The 18,465-nt window shown below is 42.8% G+C and overlaps 1 protein-coding gene and 1 long non-coding RNA gene across 12 annotated transcripts in view; one reads left to right on the forward strand and one right to left on the reverse strand.

The window, feature by feature from the left end:
- Positions 1–18,465, reverse strand: part of LOC135906845 (cytochrome b5 reductase 4) — a 441,851-nt gene that overhangs the window by 308,062 nt on the left and 115,324 nt on the right. The window lies entirely within an intron of this gene.
- LOC139059922 (uncharacterized) lies at positions 903–13,419 on the forward strand. Its single transcript, XR_011514512.1, has 4 exons — positions 903–1,070; positions 2,608–2,649; positions 5,215–5,419; positions 8,105–13,419. It is a non-coding gene; the product is annotated as an uncharacterized lncRNA (long non-coding RNA).

Genomic DNA, 18,465 nt, shown 5'->3' on the forward strand with positions numbered 1-18,465 from the left:
GAGCCGCACCGTAGTAAGAAACTCCATATTTATTTTCACCATCTGGGGTCCTTTAACCTGCACCGAACGCACAGTACACGGACGTTCTTGCATTTCACCTCCATCGAAATGCAGCCGCCCCGAGCGGCATTAGATCCCAAGCACTCGGGTTATTAGCGCAATACCTCAGGCCACTATGCCACCATGGCGGGTGCGGCGGATAAAGGAGTGAACATCGTTTTTACAGAGTGCGTATCGCTTAGATGTTACCCGTTAGCACGCACAGAACGAAACGAAAAGCTTGGCTGATATGTATGTCATCGTGCTCATATTTCACATGGAGGCCACATTCTTTTCTGTGACGTAGACGGGGTGCTGGCGAATGTGTTGGGAATCTGCTCGGCCACCACGCAGAATCTGCGCTGCTATACGTTCTCGGTGACAAATCGCACAGCGCAGAAGCACACACACAAATGTTTAAAAGAATGGGACGACAGACCGCCTGCAGTTTGCTGTGACGTCGAAATAAGAAGCACAAACAGCGACTTTTCTGTACTTTTCTGGTCAATAGTTCAGTTCGCATGGTTGCGGCACGCATTACTTTTTTTTTAAATCCAAACGACGAAAACTGTGCGCGCACAAATTAGCACGGCGTTTGCGACGTTTGAATTTGGCGCCTTTTCCCGCGCACTCCATTAGCTCCGGCCGGCGCACCGCGTTACTGCGCCAAAGAAAGTAGTTCATCAAAGAAGTGAAGCAAAAAACTTTCATACACATGCAAAGCGCAACAATTGTTCTGTAATAACATGACATCACAGAATTTGTTATCAAATAGTACAATTTATGATAATATAAGCGTGTATTTGTATGAGTGTACATGTATGATTGCGCGTTTGCGGTGTTGGTGCTTGGAGCTGCTTGGAGCATTCCGGCGAGTTCGTGTACGCTGTTCGCTTGAAAGCTTCCTGCTTTTCTGCGTTCTTTGTGTGCTTCGCTGTGACATCTTTGGAATATTCCTGCGTGTTGCTCGCTTTTATGGGCTTGTTGCCTCGAAGATCGCCATGATCGCCTCCGACTCAGCGTCATCAAAGGTAAGTTGATGTTTCGAATTCCCCTTGTTCGTCCATTGCGAAGCGGTGTACGGGAGCCCGGAAATGAGTTCAGCGCCTGTGCGTGTTTTCCGCGGGCCTCTTTTCTAGTTTTCATTCCTAGCCCTATCCTTCCGTTGCGAGAATTGGTTGTACAGCACTAGATTTGTGATATATAACGTGGAGCTTTGTCCTGGTTTAACTTTACTCTCCGCTTGTGGTGACGTAAGGCAGCTATGTGGTGCCAGCTAAAACAGGGCTGTTGTACGCCATGATTTCTGATACGGTGTTCGAGCACCGATTGAGTTAGCCTTATTAATGAGCGCATAACAATGCGACCTGAAACCATCCGATCTGTACTGTAATTGAAGATATTTCGTTTGCGCCACGCTAGTACAAGGCGTGTGAGTGAGCTGTAGCAACAAAGGGGAGGGGGGGGGGTGGCGGTGGGATCAGCGAAAATGTATTCTGTTGCGCTGTTCCCTTCAGGATCGAGTGACACCGCGGTGTCTGTCACGCCGTGCGGCCGACGTTCGCGCGACCGGAAAACACAGAGGAGGCTGTCTCGCAATAATAAAAAATTTCAAGTGTGTACACGCGATTCTATGCTATACGTGACATACAATAGGGGTGATGCCACAGAGTGCTGCGAAATCACCGAGTTATACGCCTTGCCAACCGCGTGTGTTTTGTTTTCCACCTGTTAGCGCGCATTCAACTTTCTTTTTTTATCTTCTCCGTTCGGTGCCATCGAGTGCTTCGCCCAAACGGCTTCGCGTAGGTGCTCTGCATTCACGGAAAGGCAGATTTCATGGCACTCCAGGTCCTACTTTACTGGGATAGAACATTAAAGAAATGTAACAGCGTGAAATTTCAGCTTTTCGCACTTTAGTAACTGATTGATGTAACAAAGTTTTAAAATCAGTAAAGGAACGAGATAAATGCCTGGCATATCTGCCTTGTCGTCCCACTGTGTTTCGAGGCGGCATGTATATGTTATCGGCAACATAAACATCAATAATTAGCATTGTTTCTTGTGACCATAGAAGTAGCTAGTTATGTCGAAAAGCCATTTTTGCTTTGAATCCGAGCACTACACAGTGAGCAGATTGAAAGGGGAGCGCATCGTTGTGAACTAAATGACGACGCTTTGCCACAAGCTTGGAATCATGTTTTTTGTCGAAAGAGCAGGTCTGTGAAATTCTTTCTTTGAGTGTAAGCAAAACTTCAGTAGCATCAGGTAGACGGGGAGTAAAAGAATGTAACACTGGGGCCTTATATGAAGGAGCTGCCTTTAATATGTGGCCATAACAGTTAAGTAGATGCGTGGAAATAATTTTTAATATAAGTAGAGGAATGTGAAATAAATTATTTGACAAGCTCACACTGCCATTGGCAAGAGCAGCCACACTTTCGTGTATTCGATGACTAGTCATTTGTATCCGTCCATTTATGTCAGCCTAATGGTCCATGTAGCTCTTTTGATTGTCGCTTTTGCTGCATCGTGGCTTCACGTTTTAATACTGACATCTTTTTTCAGATTCAAAGTGAGCTGGGAGACGCCCCGGCTGGCACGCTAAAGGTGAATTCTTTGGTCATCCATTCTGTAGCGTCACCATGATCAAATACAGTGATGACGTGAAAATGTATTGCAGGAAGCAGGAAAAAAAACATTGCTGATGCAACTGCAAGGCATTTGCTCCAGTGATCAATTGGTGCAGAGTGCCTTCATTAGGAGACATGGTGCCTTTAAGCACTCAGCTGAAAGACTTAACAACTGCACCGGGACTGGGAGTGAATTCAGTGTCACCTGTGAACATATTAAACGTAGAATGTGTCTTTTTCAGTGTATATGCCTGATATGAAACTTAGTGTGGACATTAGTGGTCTACATGAGTCAACATCTTTATAGTTTTACCAGAACGAAGGTATAATGGCCTATGTCATACAGCAGTGCACTGCTAGATGTATCAAACCAGAACAGCGGCACCCTTCGAGAAAGTTGGCTGAAGAACGAGCAATGATCGGGGCTTTCTTCATTTCAAGGGCCAAATTCCAAAAAGATTGATGCCGAGCTGGATGGTGCGAAGTGCCGGTCACCACATGCTCTATCTTGGCATTATGTCTTGTTAAGATACAGAAATTGCATCACTGCTCATAAATTGGAAATTGGAAGGTTGAGGGGAAGTGGAAGGGCTCCCCTCTGGAGCAGCCAGTGCATGCCCTTTGCTATACTGATAATCCTACCTTAATGAGAACCAGTGATGCATGTTAACCTATTACGCAGCCAAGTGCATTCCTTGTTTTGTATTAAGGGGACACTAATGACACCCTAAATGAATTTTAAATAAAGCATCGTCTTAAATAACTACTTCTGTAAATTTCTTGGTAGTTGCTTGATTATTAGAGAAAATAAAGCTCAAAGTTTAATTTTCTGGGTATCGCCCCAAAATCTTCGTGCTGACACCTCATTGTCACATCATGGATTCCAAGTATTTTTTCATACTTTGGTTGTATTGGTTCTGTAAATGTTCCTGACGCTTTTTATTTGGGTTTTTGGAATATGATGAAGAACATCTTTATTTGTAAAAAAAATTGCTACACCTGAACAGACGTCATCTAAATCCATGACGTCACAGCAAGCGGGTGTGGTAACTTCAAGGCAGCACTGCCACCAATCTTTCCTCTTGCTGCTTTTACAGTTTACTCGGCCTCTTGTCACGGTATGAGTGAATCTCTTGAATTGTAGGAAGGTCATGTACAGATACATCTAAAATAATTTTTCTCTATAGTGCTTTCATGGCGTAGTTGCTTAGGGGTGTTGGCACAGCTCCGCTAAGCACGAGGTCACAGGATCAAACAACCGCATTTTGATGGAGGGTAAATACAAAACTGCCCAGGTACCTTGCAGCCTAATTTAGTAAAAATTAGTCCAGAGTTCCCCACTATGGCGTGCCTAAACATCAGATTGTCATTTTGGCACTTAAAATGCCAGAATTTAATTAATTTATATTTCTTTAGTGCACCTTTAAGCTGTAGAATTCATGATCTCTGCAAAAACTCATGCTCAAAGTATTCTCCATAAAGATTAAATAAACAGTAGATATAAGTGTCTATTTATATATTGAATTGTGGTGATACGTGATGACTATTAGAACGGTGGTACAACAAGACAGACAGAATTGTAATACAATGTGTGACGGCACGATGATGCACATTGAGGAAATGACCGAGTCTCCCTAGAAGTCCCTGACATGGACATCAACTGACTGTCCACAAACTTCTGAGTTCACTCCGTGATCTTGTGCAGCCTGTGCTTTGCGAGTCGATTAATTTAATTGAGGTGGTGGTTGGCACATACTGTCCTTGCAACTTATGTACATTTCATACAGTGGAGTGGAATCCTCACACATTACATCTGGAGCACAGCAAGTGAACATGATGTGTAGTGGTAATCTTAGTAATGATCGACAATCATGTCCCTCTTCGAGCTCCTAATGCTGCTTGCCAACACAAGCAGCAGCAGTTGCCCAAGATAGCGGGAAAGAGATTCATTTAAAAGTGGCATATGCCCAGGGTCGCATAACCAGTCACCCAAGCTGTTCTGACGGTTGATTTTGAACTCTTCCCTCAACATAGCAGCCCAATCTCCCCATTAGACCATGGGCTACCTATTGACACAAATGGATGGGAAAATAGAGACCTGAAAATATGAAGTATCCTAAGAATGGTAATCACAATAAATAGTACTAGATGTGCATTAGCTCAAGCTCTTGGGCCAGTTGGTGCATGATGAACTTGAAAAAGGGGGGTACCAGCAAAACAAAGGACGCGCACACACGGAAGAGGCGTTAGACAGGGAGTCCGTGTCCAATGCCGTTTCCTTGTGTGCGTGTCATTTGTGTTTCGCTGGTACTCCCCTTTTTCAAGTACTAGATGTTTGGATACTTTGGTTTATTATTCTTGTTTGTGCTGGATTGTTCTTCTGAAACGTGGCATCCGGACAGCATAAGAAGCTTGTAAGAAGTCCAGTTTAGCATTCTAGATTTGCAACAGGTACTTTTTTAATTTATTTGCAGTAGGGCTGTTGTGTGAATGTGCTTGAAAGGCTTAAAACTGTTTTGCTAACATTTACTTAAACGTGCAGGTTCACATAGGTTGAAGGAGTGCACTTTGAGAAGGTTATCCTGGCACAGCTTACCATGGCCTGCCATGGTGGACCAGGAAAGTTTGCAAGGGCCTTGCTTCACCATGTGTTCACAGAGGAGGAGCTCATGGGCCATTTGGCCTTTGGAAATAACACCAAGGGGCAAAAAGGGCTCTTGACCCCACCAGGGTCAGTGCTGTTATAGGCAAGTACCATATATCCTTTCTGGTTGCATTTTTACATTCACATTTTTTTCTAAAATTATGAACTTGCCATTGGCATAACAAACGACTTTCAAGTAGCCCGTGTGTGCAGTTGTGTGCTACGATAGCCTACTATTTGGAATGACTGTTCATATGATCATAAGTGCGTAATGCCGCCATACACAAATGCTTCTAAAATTTGAAAGCTGCCTTCACTGCTGAAAGTTTTTAGTGGCTCCACCACATAACATGAGCTGCATTGGCGCATTAGCAGTGCTACATGGCTGTCATTGCAAGGAATAGTTGTCTGTGAAGCACGCTCCAAATCTATTGACATGGACGACATGTTTAATTAGCCTGAAAGTGTTATTCTAATACACGAATTGCGGAGAAGCTATGCTCAAGTGTGGTTACTGCTCAGCTCGAGCAGGAGCACGTTCACCAAATTGCAGAAATCAAAACAGCTCTCCAGGTTCTGAGATGTGAAACAGTAGATTCACCAATTTTAACAGACCACATCGAATTAAGGTTGCTCCTATATTGAAGGAGGTCCATGTGATGCCAGACAGCAGCCTTTTAGCAGAGGGAACCTGAGTGGTGTGGCAATTTTCTTTTGGTTGTTTCAATCAAAGAAACAACATGGACAGAGTTGCAAGCATTGCTGTCAACAGTACTACGTTTAGTGGGCACTTACTCATTCTAAGCACTTAACCTATGACTCGTATTTATTAACGCACACTTTATCACTTTGTATTCTAAGATATGAAAAAAAATATTTATGTGGCTTTTCCCCATATACTTCAATAAATTGAAAATAGGCTCTTGGGGCCTAATGTATAAAGCTTCTTACAGTCCATCAGACATGTCCACTACTCCCATTCTGAAATTGTTAGAATTGATTCCTGCTTCCTTACTTCACCTACCTGTTAACAGGGTTATTATGAACCATTGCCAAGTAGATTATGGGCTTAAAATAATCAAAAAGATGAATGGGCTTTTCTGTCGCTCTTGTTTAGCCCGTTGAGGGTCACATTTTGGGGAGAAATATGCCTCTCTAATTTAGGAGTTAATATTTTTTGTGGTTTGCAAATGCTCAAAACTTTCGAATTGAATAGTGTCCTATTCAATTTAGTCTTTGAATGGTCACTATTTGTAAATGTGAGTATTCTAATATTTCGAAACACCAATAAAACATGAAATTTGAGCCAAAGTACGGTAAATTTTCGCGTCCAATAACATAGTATAGACATAAAACGTAAGAACTTGTAAGAATAGCAGACCAGGCTACATTACTTAAGTAGCTGTACTTTAGAGGCTGTACAGCAATCATTTATGCTTACTGAAGAGTCCTGTGCATGTGAAGAAACCTTTTGCTGCTCCATTTGTGCTTTTAATAAACAGCTCTTCATAACATAACAATGACAGAAACTTGCAAACATTAATAATACTAGGTTGTGAGCCTCATCTTACATTAATTGTGATATCAGCTGTTCATTATTCAGAAGCTATCCATTATTTGATTTGCTTCTAGCATTATTCGGTTCAGCCTCAAAAATCACTTTTCGTGCACTCTTAATATTTTTATTGCAGATTTAAGTTCTTCAGAGTGACGTTCCGAGAAAATGAAGTGGTAAATAATATTTTTAAATAACGATGAAGTGGCAATACCATTTCAGTATTTGCAGTTTTAGATGTTTTATTTTTTTATGCAGGATAAAGCAGCATAATTTTTTTGTGTAATGAAACTTACAAAAACTTGTGGCAACACTCCCAAATTACTGCAATGACAGACACCAAGGAGCTAAGTGAAAATCAGTTTTGGAGAAACCCATGGAGCGACAGCACTTTAAGAATATTTTCTAGAAGCCTCAGAAGGTTGCAGCACCTCCAGTGGGATGCTAGGCAACACTTTGTTCTGAAACGGCAAATTTTTTCAGAACGTTCCGTCACAGCCACAGATGTACGGCAGTAAACCCTAAAAGGGTTAAAGAAGTCAGTCCTATGGCATATGGCTCTTAAAAGACAGCATTTCTTCGTATCTGTCACATTCTGCATGTTTCATGCTAAGCAGCTTGGTGCACAACTACATGGAATCCTCATTATAACAGTAATTAAATCGTTGAGGCAGAAAACATACTTTGCTGTAAGCAGTGTCTTCTTTAATGTAGAAAGTCCTAAGTTATTGTAAGGCGAGAAGTACATTCCGATTGCATGTGAACTCAGGAAACCTAACTTCAAATGAAGCTACACTCAATTGTAGTGACATGACAGTATTGTATTTGGAGCATGGAAAAGCACAGTTAAATGCTGCACATTTTAATTATGAAAGTTACAAGAAATAATTTAATTGTCAGTTCAGGTTTATTTATGAACAACATGAATTTTTTTCACCATTTTGTTTCTCAGCAAGCAAAGTTCACATCTTCGACATTGAGGATATTCGTAAAGTTATTTTGCTACAGTGTTTTGTTCCTCTTTGCGCTTTCCTGCATTTGACACTTAGTGGAGTCCCGTGCCGCACAGAATCAATTTAAATGGTCATGCTGCAAAGCTGTACCCATGGAAAGTTGGAATTAAGCTACACAAATACATAAATCAATTTCATTATAACAAGGGCATATTGCATGCCATTCTTTTGCATGTAGAAGTTGCTTTTTAAAACTTATTCTGGCTTCTTGTTGTTGCAGGCTTCACGTGTCACAAGTTTCCTGGTACCAACATGCCCTATGTAAAGAACTCTGGCCTCGCTTCTCGCATGGGACCAATAGCCTCTCAAGAGCCCAAGTTGGACAGCTCAAACCAAAACACAAGTGTTGTGCTTTTGTAACTCTCGACATTTTTATGTTTTATGTTAGTCTCCTGAAGGGCTCAATTTGGATTTCTCAAATGAGCATACAAATGTTGTGCCTTTCTATGCCTTGACATTTTTATGTTAATTTTATTTATGCTAATTATGCAAGTCTCCTGAGAAGCCCACATTGGATTGCTTAATCCAGAATACAAGTGCTGTGCTTTGTTATAGTTCACTACATTTTTATGTTAGTTTTTGATATGGTTCCAGTAAGGATAGTGTTTCCTTATTAATATATTTTTTAAGTATCTTAAGTCATTTCATGCCAAACCACCCAATTTTGTCAAGAACTGTTCCACTATGGCAAAGCATTTCAAGTTTGCTTGATTTTGAGTAGGTACAATAAGAAAATTTTTGAGAAAATTTGCTTTCATACATACACTTGAGTCATTCCAGGGCAACCAACCAGCGTTTTTTTGACCATCACAGATATAGTTGAAACTCCGAACTCTTGCTCCCCATTTATTTTCCTTCGCAAAAATTTTTTTGAATTTTGGCAAAAATTTATTGTTCTTGCCCAGCTAAGCTAGAAGGCACTGATACACGTTTCTTTTGAAAGGGAAATTGTATGATCCAGATATTCAGATGATGTTCATGTCAAGAGACAAGTGGTGTGACTGCCAAAATTTGCAAAGTTTGAATTTTCTTCTAATGTAGGGAAATACAGAAGGCACAAAATAAATATAAAATCAGACTGGTTGACTTGGGATAGCTGCAAAATATTTCAAGCCTTGTAGGTTCAGTTGATCAGCTAAAAAAACTGAAAGTTCCAATTTTTTGCAAGAAGCTTCGTGTTGAAGGTAAAAAATTAGCTTTGGAGGTTGGCACAAAAATATGTCGCCCATCGTTACACAGCCCTACATGTCTGCTATGCATGTGACAAGTAACAAAAAGGTATTCTTTAAGTGCAATAAATTATTTTCTCTAATGTTCATTTGTGGATCACACATACAGCATAAATATAGCATAAATATATGAAGCCATGTCAGCTAGCAAGGAAAGATTGTTAATATAATTAGCCACAAAAACTACTCAACAAACTGACTGCCTTTTTTATCATTGCAAAGGCAGGTGACGTCAAGCGCTACAGCTGCAGTCTCAACTTGTATTTTTTTAACATGAATGCAAAAAGTGGTCGCCAGTGGTGTCTGACCACATCAGACTGAACAAGGCAAATATGACTTTTATAGGTGAACACGTTCTGGCTCTGAAACAGTGGTAGCAAACAACACCACAAGAATTTGTTCACACTTATGTAGGCTTTCAGTCTTAATTATGAAGGTGTTTTCTACTTGCATCATCATTGGGCTCCAGGGAGCAGGGCACGAAGTGTCCTGCTCCCTCTGTGTTGCATTGCAGTGCGACATGCCCTTTAAAATGCTTTGTATGAACAATATCAGCGCTCTTCCTGGATTTACTGTCTACATAATAGCCGATATTTCTTTTTGTAAACTGCATGAAAGATATCTTTTAACACTGCAGGATTCCCTCACATATTAATACGTACGAGGTCTGTTAGAAAAGTATTTGACTCTTTTTTGCAGACACCTGATGAATATGAAACAAGCGCGTTTTCATCAGCCACCCTTGAACCTTTTCGCGCATGCACGAATTTTTTCCCGCCTGCCAATAGCGTGAATTGCTGGGACGCAGCATTTGAATGAGGTAGTACACAGTGCTCTCGTCGTTTTTTTATTGCAAGGAAAATGGCGGAGCGACTGGAGCAGTGCTACTGCGTCAAATTTTGCCAGAAACTGGGCGACAGCCACGTGGAAACCATTCGGAAGATTCAGACTGCTTTCGGTGACTGCGCTATGAGCAGCACACAGATTAAGGAGTGGTACAACCAGTTTAAAGACGACCACGCATCGGTGGAGAGCGAGCCACGCTCCAGTCGGCCATCAATATGCCGAAATGACCAGGTCATTGCCTAAGTGAACCCTGTGGTGATGCGGGACCGTCGTGTGACTATCCAAGAAATTGTGGAAGAGGTGGGCATCATCACATTTTATCCACATTCCATTATCACCGAAGATTTGGCCATGAAGAGATTTGCCCCGAAATTCGTTCCCAAGCTGCTCATGGTGGAGCAAAAGCAACTTCGTGTTGAAGTCTCACAGACATGCTGGATTCCACAAACAGTGACCTCAACTTCACGAACACCATAATCACTGGTGAGAAGTCTTGGATGTATGTTTATGACCGGGAAACCAAATCCCAGTCATTACAGTGGAAGCATTCCACGTCACCAACCAAAGACCACTAAGTGCGCATCAAGGTTAAAGTGTTGCTGACTGCTTTCTTTGACTCCCGCAGTGTGGTACACCAAGGGTACGCACCACAGGGTCAAACAATCACTAAAGACTACTACAGGGATGTCCTCCATGGCCTATGTGATGCTGTGTGGCGCAAGATACCAAAGTTGTCAACAGGAAATTGGCGCGTCCATCACGACAATGCTTTTCTCGCACTTGATTCAGACTCTTTTGGCGAAAAACCAGACTCCTGTAGTTCGACAGGCTCCTTACTCTCCTTATATGGCCGCCTGCGGCTTCTGGCTATTTCCCAAAATCAAGAGGCCATTGAAAGAAGCACAATTGCAGACAAGAGAAGACATTATGGGTGCAATGACAGCTGAGCTAAACTCCATTCGGAAAGAGGCCTTCTCGGAATGCTTCTAACAATGGCAGCACCGCTGGGAGAAGTGGCTGGAGTCCCAAGGAGACTACTTTGAGAGTGATTAGGTTTCCAACGCTCCAGTTATCCCAGTTTTTTTTTTTCTTCAGCCAAAGGTCGGATACTTTTCTAACAGACCTCGTATTGATATTTTATGTGTAATGGCTGTATGGTTTACCTGGCCCACACCAAACACAAGCCTCGTTGCGTTAGAGCATGTGTCCCTTGGCAATAAAATGCAGACACTAACACCGCTTCTCTGTCATCTGTGTGGAGACGAAGCCAGCTTTGTGGTCTGCATTCCCAGCCGGCAAGCAGTGCGCACATCCGAGAAAAGTCGGTGCTGACAAAATTTCAAAAAAGAATTTCTCGCATTTAAAAATAATGCCTTTTTTAACTTCACACATGCATAGCAGACATGTAGAGCTATCTAATAATGTATCACATACTTTTTGGCCAACCATGAAAGCTGTTTTTTCCTTCAACATGAAGCTTCTTGCAAAAGATTAAAATTTGTTTTTTTTTACAGGCGATTAGCTGAACCTTCAAAGCTTCACATTTTTTTGCTATACTATGTCACCTGGGCTACCATTCTGTATTTAATTTCTGTCCTGTGAATTTTCGTTATGAAAAAAAAAAACTAACGGATTGCAATTTGACTCATTTTTGCCGGTGCCGAAAGCAATTGAAGTATTCAAATATTTAAAAAATTGGCTATTTTGGCAGTTGCATCACTTCACCGTATTTCCACGCACACCATTTGAAGGCCTCGATCAATACAATGTGCATTTGAAGAAGAATGTTGATTGATGTCCTCTAGCTCAGCTGAGCAGGAAAACTAAACTGTCACCAAAGTGCTACAAAATATCTGGCAAAAATAAATAAAAGTGGGTAACGAGTTTTGAACTCTAGTAAACATATAGTAATGTTTCAGTTATATGTGTGCTGTCAAAAAAATGCTGGTCGATTCGGCATGGAATCGCACACCTGCAAGTGCATCTGTGCCATTGTCAGAGTTCAATAAAAACTGCATTTGACATAACTTTGTAAAAATAACTTATTGCTTTCTAAAATATATGAGTAAAATTAATAGGTATAAGTCGGCTTAAATTTAAAATGCAACGAAAGATCTCTGGTAATGGCATGATGTGCCTTTCATGTTTGCATGAAACCATATCTTTTTCTGAATTCTTTGGTTATTTTTTTGTGGCAGTGAATAAAATTGTAATGGAACTCTCACAAGGAGTAACTTTGATTCCAGCACATCACTAATAGCTGTTTTTTTTTCATATAAAAATCTGAAGTAGTTAATATGAATAAGTCGCTTGATATGGAATGACCTGCGCAGGAACGTTATCATGGCGGAAAACACAACTGGATCATGCAACAGCAATGCAGCATAATAAATTGCTCCCATCAGCATCACTTATTGTGATTGCCATGTTTCAGAAGTATGTAACGTTTACCGAAATTGGCACATACCATTCAAGCAACAAATAAGGATTGTACAGTGATCCTTTTTCAGTTTTACAGATCTTTAAGTTGTCTGTGCCAGGTAGCATAATTTTTTTTCTTGAGCTGGATTATTCGGAGGTGGACATTACTAGCACAAGAAATGGAAACATTAAACTGATTCTCATAAATTTATTAATTCACTTATCACATCACGGCACATATTTCAGTTTGCAAATTGTAGCCAGTGATTTTGAAAGACATATTCACTTGAAATTAATTTCCAGGATGACACCAGTTGCGAAATTTTTCCATAAATGTGAGAAATACATGGGCATTCCGGTTACTTTTGTGCTTCAATGCATAACAGTGCGTTCTGTTAAAAAAAAGTAAGTGCTACAGCAGTGCATTTCTACAGCCAGTTTGATGGCATGTGTCTCGTTACTGTTGTCATTCTGGAAGTTCGTTCTAAGTGCACACACCTTGTAAAATTACCGTCTACAATTTGAAAAGCTTTATTAGGAACTGAGTTTTTCTTAATCAGCTGACTATGGTGTCTTGATTTCTCATGCAAATAATGTTTGGCACTCTGTATCTAGAATTATGTTAGCTGCAACAGTCCGTGTTTAATAAATTCCATGAAACTTAAAGATAACCACCCTGCATATCAGGTCTCAGTTGAGTGCTGTGGGCTCAAGCAAATTGTGCCATGGTAATAGTACCACTGGCTCCCAAATAGAGAAAGCAAGTGCCTTTTTTGAGTGCTCTTATTAACAGTTATGTCAGTCTGCTTCTACATTTAATTTAGGTATTTATTTTTAAAAATTTATTTCTTTTGAGAAATGTGTTTTACTTGAGGGCCACACAGACTACATCTTCAGTATTCTGTTTTGTTATGGTGTCAAGCTGCAGGAAGTTTGTACTGTGCAATAGTTTTTAAGAAATTTCTGATGTGCTCAAACTACAAATGGTTGTACATTTACACAGATGTTTGTTTACAAATAAACAGTTCACCTAGAAAAATGGTTTTTGTCTGCATCAGTTCAGCACTCTTAATATTGTGGAGGTCCATCCACTCTGACAATTGAAAAAAGTGGCATAACAGTACTGCTAGCAGTTTTACAATATGGTTTATTACAGGCGATCTGGGAGCATGCTTTTGAGCCCAGGGTGGCAGAGGCCTGCGATACAAAACCCCTGTATTTAAATTTTATCCCTGCCCTCTCACAGCAAACATACCAACGTGACATCAAAGGTAATTATATGCAACATAGCTCAGCAGTATTTTAAGGAAAGTGCAGGTTTAAACTGCTAAATACCCAGTGGGGCATAAAGGGCTTTCAACATAATTTGTGTTGATGTTCAACAGATCTGCAACAATTCTTCCATGGGCTTTCAATATTAATGAACAACACATTTCAACAACACGTCAATGGGCTTTCAATTTTGACACAACACATCTTCAACAATGCTTCAATGGGCTTTCAACATTGACAAACAACACATTTCAACAATACGTCAATGGGCTTTCAAGTTTGAGCTTCAACAATGCTTCAATGGGCTTTCAACATTGACAAACGACACATTTCAACAATACGTCAATTAGCTTTCAATATCGACAGGCAACACATCTTCAACAATGCTTCAATGGGCTTTCAACATTGAAATACACCATAGTTTCAACGATATGCCTACGATCTTTCAAATTGAGAGGCCACAATGATGTTTCGACAGAATGTCGCGGGCCAATTATCAACACTTGTCAACAATTTCCTCAATGCTGTTTCAACAATTCCCCAATGATCTTTCAAGGTCATTTGTTGACATTGAACAATGATATCTCAATAACCTTTCAACAATTTTTTTTGTAAGGGAAATAGCTTGAAGGACAACCAGATGGAAAAGGACCTGGTGCTGACAAATTTCAACTGGACGAAAGCCGAAAAGAAAATTCCTAAGCGCACAGCCGCAGGGCTAGACGAGGTCCCCGTTAGGCTGTTTAATGAACTAGGACCAAAAAGTAAGGGAGCTCTGGTGAAAGCAGTGGAAAAAAAACTTTAAAAGATAGACGAATACCCGACAGTTGGCGACAAAGTAGAATGAATTTAAATTATAAAGGTAAGGGGGGCAAAGATAGAATTCCCTCGTATAGACCGTTGACCATTACATAGGAAATATATAGGTTAGCAATACAGGCAATCAAATTAAAGCTGCAAGCATGGGCAGAGAATAATGGCATTTTGGGAGAGCTTCAGAATGGCTTCAGAATAGGTAGGCGCTTGGATGATAACTTGTTTGTTCTAACTCAGTGTATTGAAATATGAAGAGTAGAATGCAGACTGTTATATGAAACAGGAGCGTATGACAACGACGACTGCAACATTTCGTGGGATATACTGAAAAGGGAGTTTTTGGCCTGGAAGCTCCCATATCGGAGAAGGGTTCGCTCCATCAGCGTTTGCTCTGACCCATTCAAAAAGCCATAGCTGACTTGCTCTGGCAGGCTGGCCAAAACTGCCGCCTCCGTAGACATCTGGCCGTTCTCGGAAATAAGGCTTCAACAGCTGCGGGTTGTTATCAGAGTCCTCAACTGTGGCAAATACCGCCTGCTTCGAACAGTTACTGGTCATGTGACCTTTTCCTCCGCAGTTGTAACAAACTCTCTTCCGCGCCTCCAACGTGCGTGCACTGTCAGCGGGCGCCTTCTTTTCTTGCGCAACTTTCGGCGCGTCAACGTCGTTCTCCTGAGGAGTGCCGGGAGAATTTGAAGTCTCCCGTTTAAAGTTGCTACGGAAACGCTTGTTACCCTCTGGCTTCCCGGAACCAAATCGCGCTTTGCCGAAGTTTCCGCTGCATTGCGGAAACTTCGGCGCGTGCAGCAATCCTCGGCGAGTTCTGCCGCTCTCTCTTCTTGGACTTCGAAGTCGGCACGAAATTTCAGACCGAAGTGTTTGAACAAAGCCTTCTCAGCCCTATCGTAATCTCGCGCTTTCTCCTCGGACAAGCAGTTCATGAAACACTTAGCTACAGTCAATCGGATTAGCGCTGGTAATCTCTCGGTCCACAAGTACCGGCTGACACCCTTTTTCTAACACACACTTTCAGAACCGGCGAGAAAATGAACCATATTTTCGTTTGCCTCGAAAGTGTGGAGCTGGCGTCGCGATCTGCCATCTATAGTATCTTACTTTTGCGCTCAAGCTCTGCCATGCTAAGAGCGTGTCATTGCGCTGCCTCCTGCTCGCGCCTCTTGCACTCCTCTGCCTTTTGTTTTCTTTAGACAATGGTTTCCCAAGCCTCGTGAGCTTCCTCGACCATCACTTGTTCTACCTTCACGACTTCGAGAACTGCTGCTTTCGTTTTTGCGGAGCCGACGGAAAAGCCTAATTACTCGCAAATTAGAAGGAGGTCCTGCACTGCAATTTCTCCATAGCGAATGTGTCTTCCTTCAAAATTCACCCTTCCTTAAAACTGAAATTGCTTACTTCAAGAAGGTCAATTTTCAAAACGGTGCCCACCAGAAAAGCAACTGCTTTCTTGTACTAGAGTTCTGACGACATGAACAGCAAACATTAGGCACTAGCTAGCCCGTCCTTATCGCTACCGTCAGGAGACTGCAGAATCTCTGAGCGCTCTTTCTTTACGAAATAATTTTCCTGGCCTCAGCGGCCTCCTCCCGACTCCTCTCCTTATTCTTCGAAAGCTCCCATTTCTGCCTTTTGCATTTCGCAGGGCCAACCGAAATGCCCATTTGCTCATGAATTTCGAGGAGTTCTTGGACTTTAAACTCACCCACGCTCCCCACGCACCCTGTGTTTCTTCTCCACTAGCAATTTAGCCTAAGAGACACTCAATTCTTGGTATACGAGGCAAAATAACTAACAACACCGAACATCATTGCCGACTGCCTGCGCTAACGAGTGTGGCGAAACGAGAAGAAAACACATAGCACACATCACACCGATGTGGCCAACGCCGGCCAATCAAATAAGCTACCAGTCACTGTTGTGAAACTCGGGGGTCCGTGCGGCCACCGAAGGTTCTATGGATGGTGCCGCGCAAGGTGCTGGGCGAAAGAAGGGTCCCGAGCGACGTTGCCGAGAATGAAAAAAAAAATTATTATATTCAAAAAAGGTACAAGATCCAGTTTTACAACACGGCTTCAACTATCGGAGCACACTATGGTAACGTCTTTTGCATCTCCCTATGCATGTCCGAGCGTCTCCCCGCCATGCATGTCTGCGCATCGCCCCCTCACAGCCATCCGGATCCGCTTTTTATGCCCTTTTCTCCCCTCTTTCCCTCGTTGAGGGAATTCACAGGCCAATCTCAACGCCAAATCGCCCAACTTTCTCGAACGCGCGCGCGGCCCTCGCAAAAGTCTACCGTACACACAACCTTCCCTGTGCAACGGTGGACAATCTACTGCACCCCTCGGGCTGCATCTCGAGCCAGAAGCGCCTATTCCGAGCGATTCTGGTGTTCGCCGAGGACATCGCCCTAGCTGATCGCCTCTGAGCCCCCTGCCCACGCCACGGCAGTTCGACCGCTGCTGTTCCTTCCCTCTTTCTTCCACCACTCTTTTCTATCCCTTCCCCCCCTGCGCAGCGCGGTTGAGGTGTCCTCATCTGAGAGACAGTTACTGCGCTGCACTTTACCCAATTTTTTCCTTCCACAAATAAGAATATCTCTCCCCACCTCCATCACCCCTCAGTGGTCGCCAGCTTGCTGCTCGGGCGCTGTCCTCTATGAGCTACTCGTGTACGTGGTGCACCTGTCTCCAAAGTGCCACAATGGGAGGCAACCACCTGTCGCGGACGCTTTCCCCTGGGGAAGGTCCTTTTCATCGCTAATTGGCCACTTCGTGACGGTAAAGAGGGCGACGTTGCCACCTTGAAGCGAAGTGAACGATGAGGATTAAACATGAACCGTGACAACTGCATGTCCCTGGTGGGGCATCCCCACTCTGAAGGACCGCCAGGCACGACGTCTGCTGCCCGCTACGAAACACACCGGCGGCGTAAGCTTGGAAGCGACCCTCTGCGTGACGTCAGACTCCGAGGCCCCAACCCCTGATTACTACAACACGTATATGCTACATGTATGGTATGTGACATATAGGGTATGCTACATATAGGGTAGGCCCTATCGGCAGAGCTGTTGCTACTTCAAGCTTTGCGTGATGAATTATCATCCCACTTCGTATTTTACACCAGCCGGCCAAGGATCTACGCTTATCTCGGACGCTACCGACGCAAAAGCTATTTAGTAGTGCGGACGCATATTCAATTAAACTAGAGGAAAGAATGCCAAATAAATAAATATACGTGTTGATTAGCACACTCTCGCACTGCTCACGCATAGTGCGCGGCGCCTCAGCTCGAGCACCATTCTCATTTAATCCCGTAATGCCTGAACACCGCTCTCATTCAAGGAAAATTAGAAGAGTCGGTTCACCATTGTTGCTTGCCATAGGGATCTACATTCGTAAAGTTTAATTAGCAAAACTTAAAGTAGTGCAGTAATTAGATTAGCAATAGATAATTTGCTAAAGCATCTGCAACACAAATCTCGCTCAAGCACCACATGAAAAACGCCACTATGGGCTTCGGGTTAAGTTTACCGCGGAGGTTATAGCTATTTGTGGAGGGCTCCGACTTTATAGCCATAGTGGAAGTCTCCGGATTTTCACCATCTGAAGAGTTCTTGAACCCGCACCTAAATCTAATGAGTACAAAGGTGCTTTTGCATTTCACGCCCGCCCCTTCGATATGCGGCCGCTACGGCGGACAATCGAACCCGCAACCTCAAGCTCAGCAGCGGTACGTCACAGCCCCTGAAGAAGTAATTTTCACTGCATGACCACACTCTAATCCGCGTTGTCCCCGCTTGTGGAGGTGGTGCTAAGCGGCAGTGGAGTGTTTTCTTTTGCTTTTCTTTCTCTAGGCTCGGACCCGAATACTGAGCCCACCCGTGACAAAGGGTTCATTAGCCACATACACCATCATCAACATCATCATGGCGCGACAGGTGCCATCCCCAACCCGTTGGGTAAGAGGGAAACAGCCG

The sequence above is a fragment of the Dermacentor albipictus genome, chromosome 5 (genome assembly GCF_038994185.2).
Source record: "Dermacentor albipictus isolate Rhodes 1998 colony chromosome 5, USDA_Dalb.pri_finalv2, whole genome shotgun sequence".
Lineage (NCBI taxonomy): Eukaryota > Metazoa > Arthropoda > Arachnida > Ixodida > Ixodidae > Dermacentor > Dermacentor albipictus.